The sequence below is a fragment of the Phyllostomus hastatus genome, unplaced genomic scaffold, assembly GCF_019186645.2.
Source record: "Phyllostomus hastatus isolate PE091 unplaced genomic scaffold, TTU_PhHast_1.1 phas_contig_495, whole genome shotgun sequence".
Classification (NCBI taxonomy): domain Eukaryota; kingdom Metazoa; phylum Chordata; class Mammalia; order Chiroptera; family Phyllostomidae; genus Phyllostomus; species Phyllostomus hastatus.
This window is the reverse complement of record NW_025333895.1, coordinates 7,980,701-7,993,650: the sequence shown is the minus strand read 5'-3', so window position 1 is coordinate 7,993,650 and position 12,950 is coordinate 7,980,701. Positions and strand designations below refer to the sequence as shown.

At 68.0% G+C, this 12,950-nt stretch overlaps 1 protein-coding gene across 2 annotated transcripts in view; it reads left to right on the top strand.

Annotated features, from left to right (window-relative positions):
- Nucleotides 1-9,992: 9,992 nt before the first annotated feature.
- The window catches only part of NACC2 (NACC family member 2), a 63,224-nt gene continuing 60,266 nt past the window's right edge, over nt 9,993-12,950 (top strand). The window contains exon 1 of one of the 2 annotated variants that reach the window (XM_045846159.1): nt 9,993-10,658. The gene's annotated coding sequence lies outside the window, so the exon portion shown is untranslated. Of the gene's footprint in view, nt 10,659-10,728; nt 10,862-12,950 lie in introns of those variants that run through there. The other variant, XM_045846158.1, reaches the window with a different exon arrangement.

Here is a 12,950-nt window from a genome sequence, read left to right as displayed (position 1 = left end):
TTGATGGTGTGATTTCTTGGAGCTCAACCGTGTATTCCTTTTTCTTTTTCTCCCCTGAAAATATTAACAACCAAGACCAAGTAAAATTGGGCACATTTTGAAGCAGTTATCGCAATGCTGGGCCAGAGGTGGTGGGCTGCAGATGGGTTCCACAGTGGGAGCCAGCCCCGTGGGTGGGGAGCTGAACGTGTCAGAGGAAAACCTGGGCTGGTTTCAGGGCCCAGCGTCCGATGGCAGAGTTGGCGACATCCTCACCTCAGAGTCCTTGGTGCCTGAAGCCGCCAAGGCAGCAAGCAGAGCCCCAAGGGATGCTGCTTCCCAGGCCTGCCTCACCCCGGACCTGGGCGGGTGCAGGCCGCGCCCGAGCGATGGCCCTCACCGTGCCTGCTCCCCCTGGGGGTGGCGGGGGCCCGGCCACTGCCGTCCCAGCTTGGTCTTCTGGCTGCACCGCGGGCCCCCCACCCAGCTTTGCCTTGTTTTCAGGGGCTTGGGGTGGGAGTCACAGGGCCCAGGCTGCTGTGGCCGAGCAGCTAAGGTCTGAGGGTGTGGCCACACGCGGCCCAAGGTCACCTTACTGGCTGGGTCCTGGCAGCTGGATTATAACTGTTCTGTGTGTGGCACGCCATTCTGTCCTGTTGGCTGACTTAACCTGAGGTCCCCTGTACGACAGTCACCATTTTTAAAGATGACATGCAGAGTGGCCAGTCGGGGAAGGCAGGACCTGTGCACAGCCCGGTCCCCCGCCACGGTGCTCTAGGTACCAGTTAGGGATCCGCCCCGGGTGGGGCTGGGGCCCTTGGGGGGCGCCCCAGCAGCCCCAGCAGCAGCTGGTACAGAGCTGGGCCTCTGTCCAGAGGGAGGGTCCCCGCACGGCTCCCTGGGACGCGGGCCTCAGCTCAAAGTGCCGTGGGGCAGACTTGCCTCTCACTATGGAAACGACCTATGTGGCCAGAGGCTCCCCCCCCCAACCCCACCCCCGGGGCCGGGAGCTGACCCAGGACAAACCAAAACCAGCCCAAGGAGTGTGAGACACTCGGCAAGTGCCAGGGGCTCCGGCCGGTCTAGGAGACAGGGTTCGTCCCCGGGGACCCAGTCTGCCACTGAGACAGAGAGGTGTCAGGAGAGCTGGCCCAGGTCCGGCCCAAGGGACGAGGGTGGGGCGAGGAGGGCCACCCCGCCCAGTGCACAGCGGGACACACAGGTGGGTGGAGACAGACAGGCCAGGGGCGCGCAGCTGGGAGAGGGAGGAGGGAGTGCCCCGAGGTCCTGCAGTTGGCAGTGCCGCCTGGCGGCGACAGCGCCTGGACGAGGGCGGCTGTGGCTGCTGCTGACTCAGGGTCGGGACCTGGAGGGCGGAGGGTGGGCAGGCGTGGGCCAAACTGCACAGGGACCTCGGAGGAGGACGCCGGCCACAGCCGCTCCCCGAGAGGGCGGGCGGGGTGGCCACGGGCACCAGCTGCCAGCGAGGGGCCCAGAGGGGCCCCTGAGGCCCGGAGGCCTGGGGAGGAGATGGTGGCACTCGGGAGAGGGCGGCCGCTGGGCAGGAGAGCGCCTGGAGGGCAGTGGTCTCCAGGCTGGGGGATCGGGCCCCGGCTGGTGTGGCTCAGGGGGTTGGGCGCCGGCCCACAGACCAGAGGGTCACAGGTTCGGTTCTCAGTTGGGGCATTTGCCTGGATTGCAGCCCAGGTCCCCAGTGGGGGGCGCAAGAGACGCTGCCCATGGATGTTTCTTTTGCACACAGCTGTTTTTCTCCCTCTTTCTCCCTCCCCCTCTCTCTGAAAGATAAGGAAACCTTTTTCTTTTAGAGAAAAAATTTTTTAAGATTTTATTTAGTTTTCGAGAGGGAAGGGAGGGACAGAAAGAGAGAGAGAAACATCAATGTGCGGTTGCTGGGGGCCGTGGCCTACAACCCAGGCATGTGCCGTGACTGGGAATCGAACCTGCGATGCTTTGGTTCGCAGCCCAAGCTCAATCCGCTGAGCTGCGCCAGCCAGGAGGAAAACCTTTGAAAAAAGAGAAAAAAAGAGGGGAGGTCGGTGTTCAGGGCCAAGGGCAGAGAAGGGGGGAGCGGTTCTCCCTGAACAAAGGTCAGAGGCGCTGAGCGGGGGCTGCCTGCAGACAGGTGTTAGGGGAGCACCTGGCAGAAACCGCCAGGCCCGGGAATGGAAACAAGCAGATGGGGGCAGTGGAGACGAGGGTTTGGAGTCTCTGGAAACCACAGGCTTATTGGAGAAAGTCTGGGTGCTGTCCAGGCTCCTGGCAGTCCCTGCGTCCCCCCCACCTCCCTGCCCCCCTGGGTGGTGGCAGCTGGCTGCACAGCCCGAGGGAAGGGTACCACCTCCCCCTGCAGGATGGTCGGGACCAGAGTGTGACCCCGTGTTCCCGTGGAGGACAGGGCCGCCCGCTGGGCCCGCCTACGGGTATTGATGTTCCCTGACCTTGAAAGGTCCCTGTGGCTTGCAGCCTGGGATTGGACCGGGGGGAGTGGATGGCAGGCCGCAGATGCTGACGAGGCACTTTCCGGGGAGCGGGGAGGCGTGTGCTGCCTTCCCTCCGCAGAGGCCTCCTCTCCATTTCTCCGTTGGGGGGGGGGCGTGTTCTGGAAGGCCCCCACCCCCGCCCGCCCTGCCCCCGGCCCCTCCAGAAAGGGGCTTCCCGGCGGCCCCAGGAGCGGGCTGTGCGCCGGCCTCGGGCAGCAGCCGCTGTCCAGGCCCCCGGCGAGCTCCTGACAGCTCCCCAAGGGCGAGCCCGCCTCACCAGCATCCTCGCCTGGGAGGGGACAGGGACATGCGGGGACACACGGTGCCGCTGATTCAGCAGCTCCCGGCCGTGCCCCTCCCCCAGCCCCCGCCGGGCAGCGCGCCCGGGCAGGCTGGCAGCTGTGTCACCCGGGGCCTCTGGCAGGTTGCTGAGGCTCTCGGTGTGTGGCCCACAGGGAGCCGGGGGAGTGCGGCAGGCCGAGGCTGGGACGGGCTGCAGGGCTTGCTGCAGCGCGGCCCCACGGGAGGGCGTGTGTGTCCCCGGGAAGAGCGTGTCCTACCTGCCCCCCCCCCCCAGACCACCACCACCACCGGGGCCCCAGGCAGTCTCCTAGAAGCCCAGGTCCGGGGCAGAGGTCCTCCACCCAGGCCCACCCAACCCTGGTCTTTTGCTGCTCAGCAGGGACCAGCCAGCGGATGTGAGTGGCCCGGCCAGAGGGGGCGGGGCATGAGCCCGAAGCCCTGGGGCCCAGGATGGGTTGAGCTGGCTCCTCACTGCAGTGGGAAGGTCACCGCGAGAGGCAGCCCAGTGGGTGGACACAGGGCGGGAAGGGGCCGGAGCCCTCGTGAGTGGGAGCTGGGGCCCCTCCCCAGCGGCCCCCCTGTACAGAGGGGGGCACGGGCGCGGGACAGACACCTGGAGAAGGGGAGGGAAGTGCGGGCCCGGAGCCCAGGAGGGTGGGGTGAGGAGGGGCGACGTGCACCCCTCCCGACAGAGCGTCCCTGGTCGCCTGGAGACTGCCCCGGCCAGGGGCCCCGGAGCCATGGGCAAGTCCACCACGCCCACGGCCGCATGTCCACCAGCTGCGCGCTGGCCGCACCCCTTCCCGCAGGCAGCACCCCACTCTGCTTTCCGGGCACATTAACTAGTCCTGGCCGAGATGCCGGAGGAATGTTTATACGGAAATCAGCCCAGCCTGGCAGTGATGTCATGGGGTCAGGAGGGGCCAGGTGGCTTTGGGGGAGGGGTGTCCCCTGTGCCATGAGGGGCTGGACTCCACACTGGGTGAAGCAGGTGATGATACCTGGGAGCCCAAAGTAGGGGGCGGGCTGCAGGCCCCTCCTCCCAGGGGACCCGGAAGAAGTGGGCTCTCCGGAGCAGGCCATCTGCTCACGCCAGCGGGGAGTGGTGACCTCTGCTCTCACTGGGGTCAGGGGACGAGATGGACAGCCTGGGCCTCACGGCCAGGCACAGCCAGGGGCGCAGGATGGCATGGCCCGTCCTCCTGGGGAGCCCCTACACACAGCCTGGGGTTCAGTCGCTACCCACCCCTTGTTCCCATGTCCCCACTGGTAGGAAGTTTTTTTTTAAAGAGTTTATTTATTTATTTTTAGAGAAAGGGGAAAAGGGAAAGGAGGAAGAAGAGAGGGAGAGAAACATTAATGTCTGGTTGCCTCTCACACACCCACTCCTGGGGACCTGGTCCACAGCCCAGGCGTGTGCCCTGACTGGGAATCGAACTGGCAGCCCTTCGGTTCCCAAGCCCATGCTCAATCCACGGAGCCACACCAGCCAGGGGTAGGAATGTTTTTGCCATTCCAACCACCCGATGCTTCAGAGGAAGGGCCACACGGAGAGCGTGTGGCCCTCTGGCTCTCCCCGTGTGGCGGCCTTGGCTTCCTGCACCGACTGCCCCCGCTCCGGCCCTGGGGCCCTGGGGCCCTGGGGCGCCCTGCTCCCGCATTTCCCACAAGACCCGGGGCTGGGGGCTCCTCTCAGACCTGGGATGCTGCCCACTGTCCACCTGAGCAGTGTGCTTTTCAGAACTGAGGGGGCCCTGGCCGAGTAGCTCAGTTGGTTAGAGCATCCTCCGCGATCCACAGAGGTTGTGGGTTCAGTCCCAGGTCAGGGGACCTACAAGAATCAGCCACCGAGTGCATGAGTGAGTGGGGCAGCGAATAAATCGATGTTTCTCTGCCCCTCATCCCTCCCCGCCCCGAGACCACTGCAAACCAAAAAGACCCTCGAGGTCTGCCGCACGCCGCCACCGCCCAGGGCGAGGGCAGCCCCGCCACGGCCTGAGGCTGGGTGTTGGGCGTGAGCTTCATTCTCTGCAGCAGCCCCGCGGCAGCCGTCACGGTGGCGTGAATTATCTGCACGTTTTCACATCGTCCAGTGATAACCCGTTTTCCCGGCTCCCCCCAAGTGTAACAGGAACACTCTTCCTCCAAGACGTCACATCGGGGGGCCGACTCCGCCTGAGCGGGCCTCCCATCTGCGTCCGGCACAGGCGCCCCGGGGGCGCCGTCCCGGTGGGGGCGGTTCCACGGGACCCACCACCGCCCCCCTCTCGCCGTGCACCCAGGGTGCGCACACGTGTGTGCGTGTGCGTGCATGCCTGTGTGTGCACATGTCTCCCTCAGGTTCCGGTCCCAGCCTCGAGCACCCGGAGTCGGGCAGAGCAGGGTGGTGGGTCCTGGCTCCTCACCCTCGGGGCTCAGCACTCCCTCGGGTGCTCCTGGCCAGAGCGGAGGGGCCGATCGCCCCAGGTAAACAGCCTGTGGTCCTAGCAGAGAGGCAAGGGCCCCGCCCCCTTTTCCTCACCCGCCTCTGGGTCAGGTGGTCAGCCGCTGAGTGGACTCACATGAAGAAGGGCCTTGTTCCAGCCGCCCTGCTGCGTGGGTGTCTGCTTCTCTCCACGCCTAGCCCTTCCTGTGAGATAAGGGAAAGGAAGTGGAGGGCCAGCTGGACTTGCAGCCCGGAGCGGACAGGGCTCCGGAGGGCTCCGCCCGAGGCCAGCGATCCCCCAGGTGGGGGTGGGAGGCCCGGGCTGAGGCTGGGTGCCCTGAGCCGGGGCAGAACGGCGCTCAGTGGCCCAAACCCACTCCCCAGTTTTGACCTCAGGGACACGTCCCGCAGGGCCAGCCTGTAGGAGGGGCCGGCCTTTCTCCCGGAGCACTGGGCGGGCAGGCAGTTGCAGAATGAATGAATGAATAACAAGGGGAGTGAATGCAGTTGCCTGGTCTCCATCCGTCCTGGCTGAGCCCGGGGGGCTTGGGAATAACAGACTCGGACTTCCAGTCTGGGGGCTGCGAGTCCAGGGTCCTGGTGCCCGCAGATCTGGTGTCTGGTGAGGGCGTCTTCTCGCTGTGTCCTCAGCGGGTGGTGGGAGGGGCCGGGGCTCTCTGGAGCCTCATGATAGGGGCACTGACCCCATTCACGGGGGCTCCACCCAAACGACCTTTTCACCTCCCAAAGGCCCCACCTCCTCGCCCTTCACCGTGGGGGCCAGGATGTAGCACATGAATTGGGGGGATACACACTCAGACCGCAGCAGGTCCCTGGCGCCCCCGGGGCCTGTCTCTCGGCCGGCCCTCTCTGTGCTCACTTTCCGAGTGGCCCTGGGAGCTGGGTCTCACGGGCAGGACCTCTCCCCGCAGAAGGGGCCCCGGTGGTGAGCTACCCTGGGAAAGGCGGCCCCACCGTTGGGGACCTGGGCCACCGAAGTCCCTCCACTTGTGTCGCCCGGCTGCCTCCAGCTGCTGTTGCTGGCACTGCTCGCGAGCCCTGTCCGATCGCGTCTCCGGGAAGCGCGTGCCCAGCTGTCACCCGCGTCCAGCAGAAGCACCAACTGCCCCCGAGCTGGGTGCCCACCCTGGCACGGCCCGGGGGGGGGGGAGCCGCTGCAGCCTCCTGACCCTCCGCCTCTGTGAGCGGCAGCGGCGGCGGCCGCGGCGGCGGCAGCTGCTCGCACAGCTGCGCAGAGCGCGAGAGGGAAATTTAGGACAGAAAGGGGAGAGGGCTGGCAGCTCCGACGCACACGGAAGAGGCAAGCGCACTGTCCTGATTCTCGCACACGGACCAAAATACTCACCCAGTTTCCTTCTGCGCGCGCGGGGTCCAACCTCGTCCGACGAGCGCGCACAGCTGTCCCCCGGCCCCTGCGGCTGCCCCCCGCCGGCCCGGCGCACAGCAGACCCCTCGGGCCACACTCACCGCTCGCACCGACCCACAGGCCAGGCTGAGGCCGGGAAGGGTGGGAGCGTGAAACACCTGCAGGGACAGGTACCCCCCGCACCACGCGGGACCTCGGAGGTGGAGCCAGACCCCAGCCTGCCCGGCGGATGCACCGGAGGAGGGTTTGGGGGGCGGGCCGGGACCAGGTGAGCAAACCTCCGTCTCCAGGGCAGCCTTCAGCAACTCACACCCACTGGTGAGGGCTCTGCCCTCCGTGTGGCTGCTGGGCGGGGCCGGTCTGGGAGCCGGGGCGGCAGGGGCTCTCCCCCACCTGGAGCCAGCCCTGCGCCTCGGGCTCCCCTGCGGTGGAGGTGGGCCCAGTGCTGGAAGAGCTGAGTCCCTGTCTGGGCGCTGCTGCAGGCGACCTGGCGCCGACCTCTCTGGGGGGTTGAGGGGTCTCTGCTCTCTGAGCCCACGTGTGGGCTCAGTCACAGCCCTGCGCAGAGGGGCCGAGGAGGAGTGCGCCAGGACTAGGTCCTGCCCTGGCCCGTAGGGGGCAGTAACGAGAAGGGAACTTGCTCTCCCAGGGCTCTGGAGGCGAGGGGTGCAGTGGGGAGCAGTCGCACACCCAGATGCCCGTTCGTCCTTCAGCCCTGAGTCAGAGGCCCGGGGAGCCCTCCCCGTGGGGCCAGAAGAGGGGCAGCTCTGTGGGTGGGAAACAGAGGCCCTGCCTGCCCTCGGGAGCCAGGTACGCTTCCTGGGCAGAGGCAGCCTGGAAGGCTGGGGGGGTTGTGGGGGGAGGAGGCGGGCTCCCCTATCGGCACAGGTGGCCCTGGGCCCTCAGCACCCCACCTCCATGTCCAGTCCAAGCCCCGCCATCCCCTCCCTGGACCCCCGGTGGGTCTAACAGGAACCTTCATCTCCATCCAGCAACCGGGATCCCCGCTGCAGTTACCCAGGAAGTGGGCTGGGCCGGGCCGGGCTGGGAGCCGCCCGAAGCTGAGCTGCCGTTCCTGACACATCGCCGAGGCGGAGCCGTCAGGCTGGGGACAGACTGGGTCTGGAGTGTGAGGGAGGCGGTGAGGAGAAGCCCGAGGTGGCTGGCCGGCTGCTGCTGGGGGCAGGGAGCTCCCAGGACCAGCTGCCACCCGGTGTGGTGCGGAGGAGGTGGCCAGACGGGGCCCCGGTGCGGGGAGGGGCTCTGTGTGGCCGTGTGGAGTTTGGGACGGCCATCAGCCACCCAGGTGGACGCACAGGTGGAGGCGGCAGCTGGCTAAGTGAGATCTGACAGGCCCCGGCCCTTCTCCCCTTCTCCGGGATGAGCCTCGGAGGGGGAGGCGAGCCTCTCCCCAGAATGGACGCCGGCCGCACGCAGACCCGGCCAGCGGCATCAGGGCGAGGGTCCGTGCCCCCCTGGGGCCCACACACAGGGCCCTGGCGACACAGCCACAGGGCGGGAACCTCTGAGCCACAGGGCGCCCGGGAGGACGAGGGTGGAGTGGGCAGAGTTTGGGTGGGTGGCCGGGAGGGTCTCGGTGGACAGGTGTGGACCCTTCCCCCAGCCCCCTCCTCCGCCGAAGCCTTTCTCCGACAGGACGGGTCCCCACTGAGCACCCGGAGGACCACAGCAGCGGCCCCCCCGCAAGGTCCCAAAGGCTCCCACCATCCCGGGAAGGACAGACAGGCGACCAGGCCAAGGCGGAGCCCCCGGTGCAGCGAGCCCCCCCACCCCCGACACCCTGCCTCGGTGGCTCATCGATGCGCACACTTATCCCCTGTGACTTCCCCGTTCCCCTGGCCAGACGCTCTCCGGATGAAGAGGGAAAATCAAGCCTTAGGCCAAGAAAGCTCAGGACCCTTGTTAGCAGCTGGGGCTGCAGTGCTATCAGACCCCTGGGGGGGGAGGGCGGGCTGTGGCCAACGACATGCATATCAGCCAGCAGCAGGCTGGCGGTCACCACGCCTAACCGGCCCCAGGTCAGAGGAAGGGAAGGAGGTTCCCGGCCCCACCCTTCCTGGGTTCAAGTCTTCCCCGCTCCGTGCCCAGGAGGCCTGAGCGAGAGAGCCCGAGCTCGCTGCACGTCCCGCCCCAGCTGCATCCCTCCGTCCCGTTCCCGTAACAGGAATAAAAAGATCCCCGTGAAAACCGCGTTAGAGAACACGCACGGAACACGCAGGAGAGGCCGGGAGCTGCGCGTCCGCGTGCGCAGGGGTGGCGCATGCGCACACGGCCCCCCAGAAGCCGCATCCACCCCATCGTCCTTTGGGGAACAGGTTTCTGGTTACCGGTTGTCTTCTAAATACTTGAGTATTCTCCAAACGTCCTTCATTAGGGAAGAAGGAATCTCATTCCTCTTCAGAAAATAAAAGTGAGGACAACCACCACCGTGTACGAGTACGTGGGCCAGCTCCCCAGGTGCGCAGGCTCTCCCCCCCCCACCCCCGTCCCGCCCTGTCCTTGCCTGCCCCTTCGCACCTCCAGACCCTGCACAGGCCGCCTGCACAGTGGCCCGGCCCTGGCCGCGGGCCTCAGGGAGCGGACGGCTTCTTGTGGCCTGACTCGCAGTCTGGAAGCGGGGAGCCACACCTGTCCCTGCTCACACGTGCCGTCTGCAGAAGCTGATTTCGCAGGGGCGTGGCACTGCCGAGGTGACAAACTGGACGGGAGAGCGTCGGGTGTCCTGGGCCGCTGAGCTGCCCGGCCCAGGCGCGGCCCTCTCCCACACGGCCCCAGGGCCTCCGCTGCCCCCCACCCCCTGCAGAGCAGGCCGAGAAGTGGGGGGCCTGTCTGTCTCGCCTTGCACCTGCTTGGCCGGGAGCACACACCAAGCTACCTGGAGGTGTCTCCAGCCGAGAGACTGCCCGGAGGGCTTGGAAGTGGCAGTGGAGGCTGCGGCCATGTTTAAGTGGAAGTGGGGTTTGGGGAGCGTGCCCATAGAGTCCTGGAGGGGGTGGGGACCCATTTACGACCCAGGTCAAGGACCTAGGATGAGCCAGGGGACAGGAATACTTGGACCAAGCTTCTGACACTTGTCTTAGGAATGACCTTGGCTAACTGCCCTGCAGGGCTTTAGCCTCTGACCCCCAGGGGACACAGAATGCGGCCTGGGAGGGTGGGCAGGCCTCTTGCTCTTCGCTTAACCCCTCCTTCCCAGCGACTCCATGCTGGGCATCACTGCCCCCTTCCAACCCCCTTTTCCTGCAAGTGTGGGGGTGAGGGAGCCCGCTGCCTCAGCCCCGGGGGACCACTGAAGCCAGTCCTGACCTCAGGCCCCAGGGTAGGGTGGGGGCGACTGAGCGGGACAGAGGGGTGAGAGGGGGGCGTTTGTGGGCCCCTTCGGGGGTGCGGAGGGTTTTATTTCTGCGCACTTGTTTCAAAATGGCACGTCTGTTCAGTCATGAGCCAGTGCGGCCGGAGCACACCGGGCCCGAGAGCAGACCCCGCGGCGCCCCCGCAGTTCGCAGTTCTCTGCCCGGCGCAGGAGACGCCGGCGCCCGGTGGTTCGCCCGAGGGCGCTCCCGCATTCCCGTTTTCCTGGCCGCCCTGGTGTCAGCCTCGGCAGGGGCCGGGCACCCCTTCCGGCCGGCCGGCCGCCCCACTTGGCGGCGCATCCTGAAGGCCGCTCGGTGCAAACGCGGCCGCTGCAGGGAGGGGCGCTCCAGGGCCGGGAGTGGGGTGGGGGGAGTGGCTCCGGGGCTTCCTGGGTCCGTGCGGGGGTCGGATGGCCAGAGAGAGTGAGTAGGCGCCGCTGTCCTAATCTGCCCGGCTGCCCGGCCCTCTGCCCTTCCGCATCCGGCCCCGGCCCAGTGCCCGGCGCAGGGTCGGACGCCCGGAGCTCGAGAAGGCTGCGCGCAGAGGGCGGGGGTGGCGGGGAGCTGCCGCCTCTCGCCGAGTCCGGGACCCCTGCGTCCGGAATCCCCCGGCTCAGCCTGCCCACCCCCTCTCCAGCATTTCCGCCTCCCTCCTCGGGACACCCCTCCCAGGAGGAGCCCACCTGGTGGTGAGTGCGCGCGCGCGCGCGCGCGGCCGGCGCGCTGTCCCTTTAACCGGCCCGCCGCGCCTCCCCCGCGCGCCCCGCCCCGCGGTGCGGCCGGTGCTGGGCGAGGCCGGAGAAAGTCCATGTGAGCGGAGCGCGCGGACGCCGGAACACTTCCTGCCGCCGGCCGCCGCTGCCGCAGGCCGGACCGGGCCGGGCGCCCGCAGGTACGCCCAACTTGGTGCAGCCGCCAGGGTCGCCGCCGCACTTCCCCAAACTCCGCGGCGCCGGCCGCGCGCGCTGCCGCAGTGCCCGCCGCCGGCCCGCAGCCCAAGTTCGCGCAGCGCGCCTGCCCGGCCGAGGTGGCCGCGGGGCCCGGGGCCTGGGGAGGCGCCCCGAGCCGAGCCGCATCCCCATCCCACTGATCGAGGACCACGGGCAGCGCGCTTCGGGCAGACCCCAGCCCTGGGCGTCCCCCTCCCGCCGGGGTGGTCGGGACACTCGCTCCCACTTGTCCCCTCTCGCCTCCCCTCCCCCCCCACGCGACTTGGTGGACCAAGCCCATCTCCTGGGGGTCCCGAGGCCAGGACGCGTTTGGCCCCGGGCCAGGCCTGGGGGGACGCCCCCCCTCCCCCGCAGGGTCCGAGGCCGACCCCGGGGCTGCGCAGCAGTCGGGTCTTGCGCCTGTCCTTCCGGGTCCTGTGGGCTCCTTCGCGGGTATCGCCGTCCCCGTTCACTCGTCGTGCGGACCCCAGTCTGGGCAGGGAAGATGCAGGGCTCCCCCCAGCCTGCGGAGAACCTGGGCGCGGGCTGGGCTGCACCGGGAGGGGCTCGCACCTGCCATCCGCAGCTGGGTCGCTGCCTGGGCAGGTTTCGCGGCCAGGCCCCCTCTTCAGGAAGCTCTGCGGTGAGCTCAGAGCTTGCCGCTCGCACCTCGTGGCCAGGGCGCGGGCCCTGAGCCGGCTGGCTCACGGGCGTGGGACTCGTGAGGTCAGAGGTCACCTCCAGGTCCTGTCCTGAGCTCCTCGGAAGTTTTGTCTCGGGCTGGTGCTGACCAGCTCTCTCCTGCTGCCCTGCAAACCCGTGGCTTTGCAGTGGGTCAGTGCCCTGGAGCTGGCCCTTCCCACAGCTGCCAAGTCCTCCCCCCACCCCACCCATCACCGTCTGCATCCTCGGGCGTGAGATCTGAAATGTTTCTGCCCACATGGGCACTCGGCGCCTCTTTTCCAGTGGTGTTTCTGGGACTCGCTGGGACCCAGCCGTGCCCCCTCAGGTGCACTGTGGCTGAGTCCATCCTGTGTGTGGCTGGGAAGGGGGCGGGCCTGGGGGCTGGGGCTGGTGGGGAGGCAGGGGCAGCACGCTTCCTGCCCTCCCCCGCTCCCCATCCTGAGCACCCTGGAGCACACCCTGTGCCCCACCCCCTCGGCGTGCCCCCTCCGGCTTCCTGCGCCCGCCTCTCTCTGTCTGGTCTGCAGTGGTCTCCCCCCCCCCTCCCTCCCCACCCCCTTCCGTTGGCCCAGAGGATCCCAGAGGGACGGCAGGGCCTGCGTGTCCCCGGGACTCACTCGGGAGAGGCCGTTTCCAACGTTGGCTCCATTTCGCAGATGAGGAAACAAGGGTTGGCAGCCCACCCGCTCCCCTCGTCCAGCAGATCGCCTTCCCCCTTCCCGCAGCCCACCGAGCCCCTCTCGGGTGCCCCCCCGGCCTGTTGGCATTTCCCCGGGGGGCACTCCACTGTGGGTTGGCGCCTGGGCCGGGGCAGTAGAAGAGGAGACCCGAGGGGCCGGCCCCCGCCGTCTCTGAGCGTCTGCTGGGAGGATCCTAGAAGGTGAACAACGTGTCCCTGTCACCGTTCGGCGGCCAGAGATCTGTTGTCCGTGGTCACCCCCAGGGAGGGCACGGCGCTGGACGTGGTGGCCAGTGCCGAGCTGACCGCGCTGCTCCGTCCGCCCTGGCCCGGGGGCCGGTCAGTCTCCCGCGGGGTGTGTGGAGAGCCAGTGGGCTACCGGGCTGAAACGCCGGTAGCGAGGCTGCCGCCTGTCTGTGTCGGGGACCCCCCGGTTCTTCGTCACGGACGTGGGCTCGCTCAGAGGGGCCCTCTCTGGGCGGTGGCGCGGGGGTGACTTCGTACAGAGAATCCTTCAGACCTTTCCCTGTTCTTCAACCAAGACGTGAGCGAGCGTTGTTCACACGGGAGGGGCGGAGACAACGGCCTCCACAGCCTTGCCCCTCTGGGAGCTTTGCCTCTGGGGTCCTGCTCGCCGGGGCTGTGTCACAGGCTGGGGTGGACCCAGGGCCCCTCCTGGGGCAGAGGTA